Consider the following 16,877-nt stretch of genomic DNA (forward strand, 5'->3'; position numbering starts at 1 on the left):
TCAAAGGTTCTCATTTGCCGAGATGACACAAACGTTGCTTTTTGTCTTCCCTTTGCTGTGCGACACAAGGCATCTGATAAAACGGTTCGTGTGATTGGCCCTCCAGTCCTTCTATGTCAGGCGAAGAGTTTTCTTCATCTCAGTAGACCAGAGTTACTCTTTGAGGAGGATGGTGAGAGAGAGCACGTTTGTTGTTGAGCTGAACGTCTTCTCACTACTGCTTTGTGACAAGTTGTTGCTTTGATTTGTTCAGCCCACATGGATTTTATTAAACCTATCATAGGAATTGTACGTCCGTTCTACGTCACTGTGGCTTTATTCCAACTCTTTGCAGTCACTGTGACAGTCGGGGCTTGATGCTTAGATAATCTGCATAGCACAAATAGTTAATAATTTTTGATAGTTCCCCTGTTCACATAATCATAATAAATTAGATTTTCTTTCTGAAAGTCGTTGAGATTATATAGTGTGTGCGTGTATATATAATTCCCTGGGCCCCACAAATGACCCTGCTGTGATTGAACTTTAAGGAGTCGAAGCCCGAGTGTCTTTAGGCAGTACCACTCGTATGTATAGTATGTCAGTTTGATGAGGGGTATGATGTGCTTGGTTACTGAACACTGACTTTTGAAGTTTTGAAAAGTCTCCATGTTGATTTTTTTCCCCTCTGAATACATACTTCTGTATGTAGATATGGGTTTGATTTTGTTCTATTTTGTTTTTGAGATAGAGGTGCAGTGTTGATTTGTGTATGTTAAATACAGCAGGAGGTTTGGTGAATATGTAAGTGCCACAGGGAGAGTTCCCTCCACACAAGAACAGGGTAAAAGAGGAGTTGCGCTTGAGAATTTACAAACCCAACAGGAAATCTCTCGAGGATGTATTATATCACCACGAATAGAGTAAGTAGATTTTGTTCAGTAACACATGGCATCAGGGGACTACATAGATCTTTATCATATCTGATTAAATGTTGATTTTGGGATCCTTTTTAAAAAAAAAATTCCGAGCATACTGTAAGCAAAATACAGTTAAACCTGCATATGGTGCATCCCCGGAGATTTCTGTTTGGTTTTTCCATGGTAGGCTGCTCAGAAACTGTAAGTTTTTAACTCTGCATTGTGGTTGTTAAAATACTGGAACTTGAAAACCATGCATCAGTGGAAGTCCACCACAAATTATATGACTCATCTTGGTTGAGATTTCTTTAAAATTGGCAACATAACACAGTAACAATGCCTGCAATATACAACTCATGGTACACTATCACCAGCAAGCTTTACAGTTTATCATGTTAGTAGTAATTTTTGAAGTTTTTTGTATAACTGTTGCCATTACAAATCCTGTCTGACAACAGAAAACTGTCGGCCATCTCCCATGCAAAGGATTTCAACTCCGTTTTATTCTTTGTTTTTTTTTTTGTTTTTTTTTTTGCTTCTCCCTTTAGGACAGGGGTTGTAATGGAATCAACTTAATGTAGTTCTTACAAAAAGGAGTGTCCACAATGGATGTACACCATAATCTACCTAAAAAACCTACCTCTTTTAGCTCAGATTTTGCTTTAGCATTAAGCATTTGCCTCTGTTTTTACTTTTATAATATTTGTATTCATGTTGGTATTTATTGCTGTCTAATGAGTCATACTTCAATGATTACCTCAGAGATATCTCACAGATTTGGGAGAGTCCAGCTAATGAAGTCATTCATAGTTTGTTTTTTGTTTTGTTTTTTTGTACAGCTTTTTCTTCTCAGACTTGGCAATAGTTTTTTTTTTTAACGCACAAAATACCAGGAGTGTTTTTAATCTAGTGCCTGCACTCTGACCATCAGAGCTCTGGCTAGAATGAGGCTGCATTTACTCCAAATCTTTCTCTGCTTCTTTTGCCTCCGTACTTACAATATATTCATGTAGTTTCCAGCAAAAGACGCAGCTAATCTTGCTGCCATATTGCTGATATCAGTGGTATCTTTGTAGTTTTTAAAAGGCAAAGTGAAGAGGAGGACTTTTCAGAGTGAATGCAGCCTTACAGCAGTAACAACCTGAAAGACTTTGTGGCAGTAGGAGAAGCGAGAGGTGTGTTTGTGCTCCACTTGGTACCGTCAGCGTGTTCTATGCTCTGTAGTACGTCATCCTTACTTTGTCCTTCTGATTTGTCTTCTCATTTCCTCCATACCCTCTTCGTGTCTTCACCTCTCCTTCTGTCGTAAAGTCTGTTCCTGCACCTTCATCATTCCCTACCAGTCTTTGGTCAAATGAGGGGAATTAGGAGGGGTGAAATCCTCACTATCCATGCAATGCTGCTTTTACCTTGAGCATCACCAAGTTGTGTTGTATAACTGACACTACATAAGCAGGCATCGTCCAAAGTGTCGGCCCACAGCAGCGCGACAAGCCTCATCAGAAGATTGTGTCCTTTGAAACGTACGCAACTTAGTGGTGCTTATTGGGGAAAAAAAAATTCCATTGAGACCTTGTATCATTAACAGAGCAACTACTCACTTTAGTGAATTCAAACCAAGTTTTCTTTTTTTTCTTTTTTTGTAATCATGTCAAACTGCTTCAGGTAAACACTGAATGAAATTTGAGAGTTTTTATTGATCAGTGAATACTGAGGAACAGTGTCGCCATGGTCACATGTACCCTGAGCTGTGTGCCATAACGTGACCCTTTTAATGCAGGGAAGGGTGTCAGCAAAGCTGGCTTCAGATGTTCCCCAGCCTAATATGAGTGAGAAGGTTGTCTGAGTGGGAGATTGGCTTCTTACTCTGTCAGCCATGTATGTTGATCTTTTATAAGGAGTACTTTTGAATTTGGCATTGAATTCTTACCCTGCATTGTGAACCCAAATTATGCCACATTCTATTTAAATACCTGAACCAACGAAAGCACTTAATATAATGTTTGTAAAACATGTATACTGATCAAGCTACTAGCCATAAACTGCCTTTGTAGGTCAGCATGATATGGCTCCAGTTATCAAGAAATTTAAGTAACCTAAATTCTAATGTAATTGCAATTTATCTTTTGTCTCATTTTGTTTTTCAAAGATCTTCTTTTTTCTATTATAAATTGGTGTTTATGTAATGTTATTTTTGTCAGATGTTTTGCAAATCAAAAATAAACAGTTGTACATAGCAGTGGGCTTCTGTGTGATCTGTTTTTAAGTGTTAGTTTATTATTTAATAAACAGTCTGTTGGGTCAATACAGTGTATGTTCGTTGTTGATGAACGTACACTGACATTGTCATCAAATTGCCTTCTCAAAGGAATCATTGAAATTACTGGGTGTATCTGTATAATATTGTCAGGTCTTAACCTTAATTTTTAAATTAGGTAATTTTGTGAGCGATATGATATTTACCTCAGTATTTAAATTAGACGAATAGACCTGAAAATATTGTAGGGTCTCTATTGCTCTTTGAGTTAACATCTGTTGTTTGAAATTAGCTATACAAATAACAGCGACCTGACTTCAGTTACTATTAAAAATAAACTACATTATTAAAAGAAATTTACTAGGTTACAAAGAAACCATTTTACATTTGCCCACAATGATAACTTAAATGATTCATTATGAAGTGTGCTGCTGACTGAATGCTTTGTTTTAAACTGAGAAGAACCATGATGCCACTCCAGAAACCACTTTACGTTATCACAATGAGTAGGACAAAGGACTGCCACTCAAACTTTAGTACTCATGTTTTCCAAGTAAAACGTTTGCATCCCGTAGATATTTGTCTGCACGATACTGTTTGTAGGAGCCTAAATGCATTTAAGCTTAAGATGTAGTAACTTCAGTTATGGGAAAAGTGGGTGTGGTTAGGAAGTCAGCTGTCAGGCACAGAGAGGAGAGCCACACAGTTTTTTGACTTCTGTATTGACCTCTGTTTTCTTATTTCTTGGATTGCCTTCGAATAGTTTTTGGATTTTAGAGAAAGAATTATTGTGTACGCTGTATTTTTGTTGTTTGAAGATTTCAGTAAACTGTAACTTTTACGAGTGACCCAGTGGATTTTTTCTGGAATGTGGAATGTGGAGAGAGTAATGTCCAGAGCGTCAAGCTGTCGGCTTCTTTAATTGGAACCTACACCATTTAAAGTACTATAGTATGGATACTGCCAAATTAAACACAAAAAACACACTGATAGTTTCATATATAAGAAATCAAATAGGTCAGCTCACAGGATAGAGTTTTTTTGTATCACTATTCATCTTCAAAATCGGTTTCTAATTCGAACATGTATGGCTTCATTATTCCAGTATTACAATTTACCACTGTGTAGAGCAAAGAAGTTTGACTGTCGAAGCAGAAGTTCGATGAGCAAGTGGAGTTATATCTAACATATTTTCAGGCAAAAAGGGATTACATTCATGCAAAAATGTAAATGTGTAACTTTGAGATGAGTTTTTAGGGGTTTAATCAATGACAGAGTGTGTCGTTTACGTGCTATTCCAAAATAAAACCAAAGTCAAAACTGTACACAAAGACACATCTAAAACTATATGAATATGTAATATATTATTTTGATACCCTGTCATATTTTGATACATATACTGACACAATATGGTTCTAACAACATGTCATTTTTCTGCTGATTATGGAGGGATCGATATGTTAAATATGCATGATGCTGCTTTGTTGACCTCCAGTGTTACTCTTTGGCAGATTTTCTGTTCACTCATTGAATCACACATCAGAGTTACTCAGGCAGAAGAAAAAAAATCCTCAGTTTGTCTTCTGTCTCTACTCTTCTTCCTTAGACTGTTCATGTTGTTTTAATGCATGCTATCACTTTGCCACCGGAGGGCACTGTCTCATTTCATACGCTTGCATATGCTCTTTGGCCTGTTGACCTCTGAACACTCAGGTCAGCCAGAAACAGTTAAGATCATCTAGGTCCTACTGGACAACCTCACAGCAGAACTGTTGCATGTTTAGGGAAACACGCCGGTGCAGATAAACATACGGAGCAAACATTTATCAAGCTGTATCTGACATATGTACAATATGTCGGAAGAGATTTGAGCTCACCTCAGCTCATATCTCGCCGGCTGGACGTGCGTGGAGCGAGATTGCACAAGTGCTGATGTGCAAGGAGGAACAAATAAAAGGTTATCAGAGAAATCCAGTCATTGCGCGACAGTTAATTGTCAGCTCTGGTACGGAGCAGAGGCACTTGTTTTGCCTGCTGATAAGGTTGCGCTCGTGCGGTCTGCTGAGCCGTTGCATCTGGGCACGAGGTTAGACGAAGGAAAAAGGGGCTTTGGTTGCAGCAACATCCCTTAGGTGAGGGCTGTCTGACAGCACCGTGTGACAGAGCGACAAAAACACGTACGTCCTGCTGTGTTTCACGTGTACGTATCCAAAAAGCATGACTGAACGGCAGCAGCTTCATGCATCATTCACAAAGTGAGCCTCTGACAGTTAAAGGACACCCTCACAGGACATAAAATTACGAGACGCTGGTTAAACTGGTTTTATATTATTCAAAATTCCCAATCAGTTGGTACCGATTTGCACTTGCTCAGATTCTGGACTGCTGCTGAGGAACTCACTAGACTAATGTTTTTTTTATATTTATTTTTTCTTGTAACAATGGCAAACATGTATTTGTGTAATCTAAAAAGGTTTTGCTAAAATTAATGATCCCACAGAGGACTATTGACAGTTCTGCAGATCTCTCTCTTTCGTTTACTGTTGCTTCAGGCACACTGTTCTCATCAGCACGGTTTCAAGCCTCAGAGGGCCATTGTTTTCAGCTAAAAAACCTCTCAAAACCCACTTTACACCGCTGATCCAGCACCAAACAAACGACAGGAACAGTTAAGAGTTCAGCTGGTGTACCCTTTGCAGCTAAAAAAGCAGCTAATTTTGCCAAAACAGGGCCCAAATATGCATGAATGTCATTCATGGTAGGGATAGAAACAACTCAAAATGAATGATAATGATGCTCTGGTCTGCAAAATGTATCTATAATCAACTGTTTGCTAACACAGTTTACATAGCAAGTGATAATATGACAGTGAAGTTTACAATTTGTTTGATTTTTTCTTCCCACGTTGCCAAAAACATCAACTAATGCAGCTTTAATATTGTTATTCACTTAAGAATCTGTGGCGAGGTTTTATACTGCAGTCACACATGATGTGACAAAGACGTGACTAGAATTAATAGGCAAAGAAAATAACGCACCCATTCATAAAGCACCTTCTTGGTGTGACTGTGACCGAGGTCACACCAGGACAGTTTCTTAGAATGGCACTGCGTGACTTCGTTAGGGTTTTGGGTGAGGCAGACACTAGCCATGGCTGCCAGATAAAGAGGTTCGCGCGCAGATTCACTGTTGAGTGGCGTCACAATGGACACGTGTAATAAGGTGGTCCTCAAAGGCATTTATTTCTGTCTGTTGGGGTATTAATACTGCCGGGCGGTGCCCTCCTCACAGCCTGATACTGCAGCTCCAAGCAGCACATGTGCACACTGATAGAGCGAGTGTTGTGTTTTTGTGGCCCAGCTTGGGGCATGACTGTTCAGTTGCCACATAGCCGCCTGCAGGGGGATGTCAGTTGTGACTTTCCAGTAATAACAAGGGCGTGTTGTTTTCTGTGTGCATATCTTGTGTGTGTGAGACAGAGAGACACAGAGAGTTTTATTTCAAACTAAACAGCCAGTCACGATGAGAGGACGAAGCGAAGAAAAAAAACGACAAGAAAACGATACAGTCGGATCAGTAATGTGAAGCTCATGCTACGCACTGACTGTCTGCGTGTGACCCTATGTGGCAAAAGAGAGAAAGTCCTTTTTTCCCCCCTCTTTTCTACAGATTATGTGCCCACTGATCTAGAGTGGATGTTGGATGCTCTTTATGCAAGTCATCCAAATATCATTAGGGCTAAACCCACCATGTGGTTTTGGTTCAGAATGTGAGGAACGCATGCACGGCCCGTGAACGCTGCTCTGCTCTCAGGCCCTCCATGGGGCCAAGCAACGTTCTCAATGGAGACGCAGAGAAAATACATCCAGAACATTAATAAAGTTGCATTTCATGAAAGATCCTTACATGTAGCACCCTACAGTAGCAGTGTGAATCATGGTATTGTTTGTTATTACAAGCTGGGCGATCTTAATTTGCATTGTTGTAAAGAGTGAGACAGAAAAAAACATGTAAATTACCTCAAGAGAAAAAAACAACGCTGGAAAGAGGAATATTTTCTTTTTCTCAACATATTTCTCATTTTTTCATCCTCTCTTCCCCCTGAGCTGTGTTCCAAAGAGAAACAAAAAAAAAAACACCTTGGCTCTTTTTCTTCTCTTTTAATTTTTGTTGTTCTTCTGGCCTCCTTACTTTCCAGGCAAAAGGAAGTGGGAAGAGTGGAAAGAAGCAGTGTGTGAGTAAGGAAGTGTTCTCCTTGGAAAATAATGGCTGCAAAGTCACATTAATGGCCAAACATTTCCTCCATGTTTTCCCGTTTGCCCTATATTTATACTCCCACCGCACACACACACACACACACAGCATACCATTGTGTTTATTCAGTTTTTAGCCACTTCAGTCATGTGGTTTCTATAATGGCTCTGATTTTATTATACATGGAGTTTAGCTGGAAAGTTGGACGATTCATGCTGATTCATCTCTAAGGTGCTGTCAATAAACTGAGATAATTGTGGTTTCGAATGATTTAGGTATTTACTATTAACAACGAACTGTCAGAACAAACACACACTTTTCACTCTTGCATTGTCAATTTGCTTTAACTCTATATTTGCTCTCTAATTGTTAATTTTAATCATTCACTGCCTTGTCTTCTGCTGCAAATGTGAAACCCAATTTATACAAATTGATTCAATTCATCTAATTTGATTAGAAGCTATGTAATATTTATTTTTATTCTGTTATGCAGACTCCAAGGAGCCCAACAAGCAATGTGAGCATCAATCTAACGACTGTGAGACTTTGCTGTTTTCTCAGTAAAGGAGTCACATGCAAATGTTCTGGTTAGGCTTCAAAGTCAAGTTGTTGTGTTTTTCAGTTCATGTCCTAAAACTGCATAGCTGCATACAAATGAAAGGTCACTGGTTTCATTCTCCAGAAGAACTGAAGATATTTAACAGAGAAAGTGAACAAACCTCCACTGCAGCAGTCAGCCGGGCTGTAACAGAGTTCAGACTTTAATATGGGGTATTTCTTAGAAAAAATAAATAAATCACTCACACACTGCAGAGCTTTTCAGGAAATAATATTCAGAAAAAGGATCGACTCTCATTAGACCAACATCAGCAACCTGATTAACATCTCTGAAGAAAATCCTTCAAGAAAGAAAAACTAACCGTGCTTTTAGTGACGCACTGAGAGGTTTCAGTTGATTCTTCTCACGAGCAGAAGTGTGCAAAAGGATGAGCAGAATTACGTTATTTTTGACGGTTTTCTCAGCATTGCTTTTTGCTGTTTGTTGTTCTTCGTCACTTCATGGAAGCTGACAGTTGAAAATAGTCCCTGCAGTGACAAGATGAGTACTTTGGTCTGAAAACCAGAACGGGTCTAGCACCTATTTGATGTTCAGAAGAGAGTGAAAGTTTTCAGTGTTGAATTGTGAAACTGAAAATAAGTTTCTTATTTAAGTCTATAAGAATTGCACAGTTTCTACCACAGATGTCTTTCTAGACTCTAAGTGTCTTGAACTTGTACTTTGTCATACTGTGAATACCTTTCATCCCCTGCATCCAAACGTCATTCTAACTGTACCAACACTAATAGTTTACCTTTGTTTTTTTCAGTTTTAAACCTCACTTAAACCACAATTTTAAGGATAAAAGTTGTTATATTCTATAAATATTGCCAACTAGTCCTTGAAGACAAATCAGTTAGTACTTAAAACAGATTCTACTCATTCTCTGTGTACACTGATTATATGTCATGTAGATCTTTAATCACAATAGCAGCACGGCTCCAGAGATGGAAATATTTGTGAGACCACCACTTTGGTCCAGTTTCTGTATAGACATGAATGCTCCCCAGAGGATGAATCCTATAAACTTTGGTGAACCACTCATTTTTTCCACTAATCCCACCAGCAGATTTTAACATTTCTGTATAGAATGGGACAAAATTTTGTGCAGATAATCATGTTTAACTCAAGCTAAATTGTAATAACTTTGATCTTGTGACATTTCATCAATACTTCGGCTTATCAACAAATCCTGCCATCACAGAGTTCCATTTAGAGTAAAATAGGCAGTAAAGCAGGGTGTGCTGCAGGGCATGGCTACCTTGTGTTTGAGAGGTTGCTACCATATCACCATACGTTCTGTCCTTAATCACTTCCACCCCCGATTGTCATGTCAGGTTTAAAAAACCAAGATGGTGACAATCAACTGTCAAATTCAAGGCTTCAAAACGGTAGTCCAGAAACTAATGGGTTGCTTCCAGCAGCTACATCCTTCCAGTAACGCAGTTTGCCATCGGCCTCGGCAGTACTTTGCTTTCAGTGCGAATTAGAATATGCTACCATCCCAACATGTTAAAGTAAGATGATGAACATGGTAATAAATGTAGCATTAAAACATCAGCATGTTCAAATTGTCACTGTGAGTATGTTAGCACTTAGCTCAAGGCATCATTAAGACTCATAATGCCCATAATTGGCTGGATACATGGTTTAGTTTAGTTTACACAACACCAAATACTTTGTAGAAAAGAAAAATTCCCTTCTGGGATCTTGGCTGCTTTCATTTTACTGGTACCTTGCATCTCTTTGCTTATATGAAAACCTGCATAAATTCAGCAGCTTTGACTGCAACATTAACTCAGAACACGTCAAATCAACGACAAGAAGTAGTGAGTGGACTTCAGTTCTATGAGCATGTAGAAAATGGACTGAACAATGGACTGTTTGTCAACATATTTAGTATATTTCACTTTGTTGATGGAGATTTTACAAAGGAGAGACTCACTTGGTGAGAAAATCAGTAAGGCAGAGAAAGTGGTGCTCATTGTTCTCCTTAAGTTTAAACAATCACCGTTGTCTTCTCCGAGTTTGACTAATTAGTATCAAGGCTCACGCAGCACATTTTCAGGGCTGCAGCCTTATGTAAGCTGTTTATTTAAAGACAAAGAATCTGGTAACAAAAACATCAACTGTATGGTTTTATGTTGTTTACAGGTAGATTCATTTAAAGAAGCAGCAATCAATTAGTCTTTTCATGTGTTTAAAAAAAAAAAAGAGCAAACTTCAGAGCCTTCAGATAAACACACTTGTTAATGCAGCGCACCTGTGTAGGCTGCATAAAAATACTGTTTAAACTCTGACTACTGCTCATTACACTGTGTGTGTACATACGAATATGATCTTAAATGTCATTGTGTGGTGCTCCAGCTGAATGTCTCTGTGGTTTCCTGAACATTTCACATCTCAGACTCTGCTGAGATCACACAGACACATGGGGAGCACAAAAAACCTTACACTGAGATGTCAGTCAGATGAGCAGTTTTGTGGATAAACCAGAATACAAGTTTCGTATTAAAGTGTGCTACTAGATGTGCAAGAGCGTCTGTGTGGGGTTTTCTGCAGTGGTTCTGCAAACCATGTCACTTCTGTGAACATGATGGCGAGGTTGTGTATCATGTGATGTTGCCGTGTGAGCCTTTACATTACATTGTGTAATATAGGCCGTGCTAATTGTTAGTCAGACATGGTTTGTGTGTCTTGTGTGCAGCTCGTTCATGCCTCTGCAGCGGGGCATTTTCTCAGTAAAAACCACAAAGAGTTTCTAGTCACAGCTGGAGGCAAGGGGACACCTGTCGACCTCCTCCTCAGCCCTGTGGTCACCCTGGCCTACATACAGCACAGAAACAGACAGAAAACACATCGAACTCTGCAGAGCCTGAAGGAAAATTATGGCCGTAAAAAGTTTGTGTTAGAGCCAAAATCAGAGTGAATCGCTTTACAGAAAAGTCCAAACAGATGAGAGGAGCTGCACTGCAGAAGCAAGCAAATGCTGAGAAATTACTGCCCTGATGTATTCCAGAAAATTACTACCCCATATCTAAAACTAAAGCTGCACAGCACTGCACAGTCATCCTCAAATTCTCTCATAATTCTCATCCTCCCTCTCAATCTTTCCTTCAAAGTCATTTACAGTTTCTAATTTCTCACACATACATGCAGGTGATAGTTTCATTTTAACTTTTGATTGGTAGGATGAAGAAATGAATGTGGCGTTCCTGTCTGAAAAGATGAAGTAATCTCACTTAAGCATTGATTTGAAACATATATGTTCAGGTGTGCATTTTAAGAACAAACTCAACTATTCATGTATCTTCACAAAAAAGATTTTTTGACCATCTATAGGCAGCAAAAATACTTTGACAATATATCACTTGCATATTATTATACTACGATGTATGATCTTTTGGCATAGAGTTTCCAATTGAGAACCTGAGAATACACGTGGAGCACATAAAGAGTGTAAATCCAGTATTTATTCTCCTTTCAGTTTTGCTTTATGGTCTCTATTTATTCCCGAGGTAAATATATGATTCTTCAGCTGCTATAATGTTCCACTATAATAAGCAGTCTTGTGCTTGGTGCTTTATATGTAGTGCATATTGAGCTGTTCAATATTTTTCCCTGAAACTGGCTGAAAAATGGGACTGGTGAGATCAGTGAGAATAAATGTTGCCATAAAACCAAAACAAAGTGGTAAAATGATGTTAATAAGCCCAGTAGAGCGCAAACTACTGAGCTCTCAAATTGTCGTTAAGCTTATCATTTGCTTCTTTCAACATACAGCTCATCATTTGGTCTAATGTTGATTAAAAATGTTGATTTTAACAACTTTGATGAAGAATTACTATTTATTTGTTTTGTGAAAATGTGCACAAAACATTGAAGTACTCCCTGATAGTATTGTGTTGCACTTAAAATCAAACATTGAACATTTATGCAACTTCGTTATATGAGGCACAAACTGCATTTATACTAAAACAACTATTGCAGAAATAGTTTTTATCAAGGTGTGCACTTGTTTTTTGTATATCTGCACTTCAAGGCCCTGTACTCATGTTTCATCATGGCAACAAACAAACATTTTCTTAAAATTATTAAGTTCATTCTTAAATAAAACCACCTTAAGGTATGCTATTCATTTAGAGATTTTAGAGTTAATGCAATTTAACTCACACTGCAACACAGTAGCAATAAAAATGTGTTCACAATACAAGTATTAGGGTTACAAGACACGCAAGAGACAGTACAGGTGGCCAGTGTGTAATCGTGTATATTTGTGTATGTGTGTATACTGTGGTAATGAGGGGGAGCTGCATTTCCGCTGGCGTGCAGGTGCATTGTGACATGTAGCTCCTGCTTGATCTCACACACTCGCAGACACACACCAACAAACACACCCAAGATGCTGCGATTGGTGTCATCTCCAACCACGGCGACGGCGGTATTTTCAGAAGAGCTACAAGGAGGGGATTTCACAAGAAGTCAGGCTTCAGAGGTAAAAACGCTCTGAGCAAAAGTGTGCACATGTGATCCAGGTGTGCGTTGACAGTAGGTGTCAAATTTTCTAGAACAACGCAAAGAGGAGAAACGGAGCTTGAAAACAGAGTGAAATACTTGAATGCTTGTCTGAGTGCATGACTGTTTGCATCTACATGTGCGGTGTTGCGGTCTTCTGGCTGTATCTCATGATGTCTGTGGTTTTGCCGCGCTGTTTTTATTGCTATTTTCTCTCCCTTCATTGTGTGTACGCTGAACAAAAATGTAGCTCGTCTTCTGAAAAAATGGGAGTGCCACACTGAACCACATGCAGATGCTTTCTAGCATAAAAATACAGACACTGACAGCACTGAGACATAACGTACAGATGTGTATCTTGGTCACATCTCCCTCCAAAATAGATGGTAAACAGCTCCAATGAAGAGGCGGATGCCAAGCTGTAGTCTGGAGACTAAATTAAATAGCCAGCACCCTTTTATTTAGAGTGACTTCATGGTTTTTTTTTCCACTACCTCCCACCTCCTCCCACATACACCCACATACACAGGGGATCTGTAGTTTATTGTCCTTATAGTGGACTTCTTCATCCAGCCTCTTTTATCCATTCGAGTTCCCAAAGGCTGCTTCATCACAAAGAGCTCACTTAACAGGAGGCACACCAACCCGATTGCGAATCGGTTCTACAGCAGCTGAGCAAAACATCTGCCGGGCTTCCAGTTCCAGCCAGGACACTCTGGAGTTGATTTAGACCAATGTTTGACATAAACCAATAAATCTGTTGATTCCACTTCCAGAAACGTCCACCCTTTCCACATATTATTGCTCTCAGAAAGCTTTTTTCCCCTCCCCACTGTTTTTTCATCATCCCTTCTACCTCGCCCCTACTTCTGTGAATCGACTGAACCCCCCACCCTCGTGTTTCGCCCCCCTCCTCTATACAGCTGTTCCTTTGCCTCATGTTGCACATTCTTTCATTCTTTAGGGCTCTGGCTGTCAGGGACCCATTACACTCCTTCCTGCTGTGTGTGTGCGAAAGAGAAAGAAGCAATGTAACAATTTGAGAGGAATCTAAAGCCTGAAAGACAGAGTACAGCTGCATGCAGTGGAGCCCCATAACACTCAAACAGTCCCCCAGCTGTTTGTCTCTCACCAATTACAGCAGCCCTGTTCGTCCCGTCCCCTCCAGGCCTCCCCCCAGGTCCCATAAGCACCTTCCTACTCCTGCTATTTTTAGCTTGGGAGATGAAGGGAGACAGGGGCCCCTTCATGGCCCTAATCACAGCATCCATCGTGCACACGCTACCTTCATATTTTCAGTGCTTGACCCCCCCCCCTCCTTTGTCTCCCATTCTTCAAACTTCCCCTCGCCGTCCTCCCCATCTTTTCAGCGCAGGCTCAGGTAATATACTTGGGAATGCTAAACAAAGGAAAATCGCAACAAAAAACAGGCAACGACCCGACAAACAACAGCGCAATTAGCCAGTGTTTGGTCTGGCTGGAACAACCATGACCTTTCAGGAAACTCCCCCTTCCTGCGAGAGACGGGTCGGCTCACCACTCGGCTTCATTGAAAGCTGAGAAGCACAACAGCCAGCATTCTTGGAAGGATGTGACCACGTTCGGCACAGTGGGTAAACCTGTTTCTCCATGAGGACATCCTGACCTACACATGAGATGTCCACCTTTGTGGTCTAGACAGCAACAGTGGTATTGTATAGTACAGCTGTTGAACCTCAAGTTTTTTCAAAAACAGCAAGTACTGAAAAATGTTGCATTTGCGCCCTTGTTTAATTACTGGTTGCATCCTTTATTTTCTTACTGTTAACAAATCTGATAAAAGACTAAAATTACTTTTATCGTGTTGACAGATACATCCTCTTAGCCACAGACCTCCACTGCTGTTCAAAAAGGACTAAAAACACCGGGTGACGTGTGTTTTCATACAGTTACCATGAGAAGTGTGTTTAATTTTGTGTTAGCCTCACATAAACAATCTTGATGCCATAAAGACCAACAAATGTGTATCCGTCCGCAGCTGAAAATAGTTCCCAACATCTGCATTATTTACTGCCACAACCGTTTTTTAACTGCAGAAGGGTTTTATTTGTGAATGTCATAATGAATGAGTTTAGTGGTGACAGTTGGTAGGGAAGTCAGAAACTATTGACAGATGGAGTGGTGCACTGTGTTGGTTTTGGTATGATATGAAATTTGATGACAGTCTCAAAAAATACAAAAATGTGAGTTTTTAGGCTGCTTGTACAGCTGCTTTTACAAAAGAAATATTTAAAATAGTAAAAGTTCTCTCCAATTGTTGGTTTAACACAACTCTTTATCAAAGTTACATATTTAAATGTTGTTTTTTCTCCATAAAAATGATCCCTTATTGTCTTAAAAGGGCTTCGATCAAACTGTTACTTCTTTCAGAATGTACAGATCATTGAACTTTCAGTCTCTCTCTCCATCCACTGCTCTCCACTCGCTGCAGCTAAAGCACACCAGCTCATCTATGCCTCGTCTTAAACACTGTAAATGTACTCTACACTTGAATATTAAAGTTATTCAGCCATACACATTTAAAATTAATGTTCTGAAACTGATTCTGTAGAGGAATAAAGATACAGAAAGCCTCAGCCTATAAGTTTAGGGGATTGGCTCCTTAGATTTGTTTCATATTAAAGCCTGAATCTGTGTTTTTGAGACTGTCAAAAGTTTCAAGGTGGTGCCGACTGGTTATTTCATTCAGGATGTGTCTTCCGGCATATTGAAAAAGAACATATGAATGTGTAAAAAAAATCTTCACTGGAGGGCCTCTTTAAAGAAAAACGTTTGGGGAGAAAATAATGTTTCTGGGTCTCTAAGGAACTGACAAAAGGAAAGTATTGGTTTTGGTCCCTGAAACTATCCTATGAATGCTGCTATTAACACATTTGAGATAACACCTAGAGGTACGGAGAGAGAACAAACTTTCTGAGGCTAATCTGATGCTCAGCCAACTGGGGAAGTTTCTAAATCCTGTTGTCACAGCAGAAATTTTTTTTGCAAATGCAATGAGGGGCAATCATAAAGCACATAAAGTTTAAATGAATTGGGAAAAAAGCTGGTTGGTCACAGGCTGAGACATATCCAGTATTTTTCCCTTTTGTGATCTGTCTCGACTGCTCTGGCAGATAAAGACGCCCCCCTCCTTTCCTACTGCTCTTCCACACACTGATCTTTAGGGACTTTTAACAGGCTGTGTGCACCTCATGTTTCCACATGATGCAGATCCCATTGTGTTCCTCAAGGACTTCTAACCTGCTTCTTATCAGCCTTGGCGTCTTTTTGCTCCTCCTTTTCCTCTTTGCCGTCTAAAAGGAACAGGTTTGCTATTTGTGTCACCTCGAATAAAGTGCCCTACTTCCACTAATTGCACCAGACTGTGAGAAATCTTTTTGTTCAGAGGGCTGGGAAAGTGAGTTCATCTAATGCAGATTGTTTGTTTTTTGCACATTAAAACCCACACACGCTTTAATGGAATGATAATCCTGGTTAACTGCCTCTAGAGAGGTTAAAACAAAAATGTTGAAACAGACAAAAGCATTTGTATAAATTGCTGAAATTTGTGTTCTATTGAGGCACAATATGCATCCACTATTTTTTTTTTCACAAAAAATGCAATATAGCAACTAAGAACTTGTTGCTTTTTTGTTTGCTTTTTGGCATAAACTTTCCACATTGCATTCTCTTTGCAAAGTTTGTTTGAGGAGAAACTGAAACCAGGGAAATCCAGCCTCAGAATCGCTCTCACTTGCCATGGAGACAAAGGGTCACAACCCCCAAACATGACTTCCCTTTGGTCAGTATGTTTTCCCAAAGGATGAAGTTACATTTGAACCAGAAAGCTCATCCATAGCTGCTAGTGCAGTAGCGGAGGGAGCCAGACCACACAACAGCTGAGGTCAGAAGAGCTGTCGACCTTTTAGCTGCCTTTCTCTTCCTCAGACAGAAGGCATCATGGAGCATGCACTCCCTAAAATCAACACAGGTTAATTCAGCCTAACAGGACTAACGTGTGCTGGCTTAGCTGCAGTACACGCTGTCTGCTACTGACTTATTATGTCTGTCTGTGGCATTGTTATGTCTGCAGAAAGGTTTGTGGCAAGTCACAGGAAAAATGCTTTGCTTCCATAAGAGCAGAATAAAACATATTATTGATCAAGAGATAATGAAAGTAAACTGAGTATTAGTCGCAGTCTGCCTTTCAAGAATCTTTAAAATTTAATGAGATTATGATATTGGCTGTGCGGCATCCCTCACTGCAGAATACTGTTCACAGTTTGTCATCATGGAGTCGTGTTGTACAAGACTGTGTTTATTCTAAATATGCTGT

Source organism: Amphiprion ocellaris, chromosome 5 (assembly GCF_022539595.1).
Source record: "Amphiprion ocellaris isolate individual 3 ecotype Okinawa chromosome 5, ASM2253959v1, whole genome shotgun sequence".
NCBI classification, from domain to species: Eukaryota; Metazoa; Chordata; class Actinopteri; family Pomacentridae; genus Amphiprion; species Amphiprion ocellaris.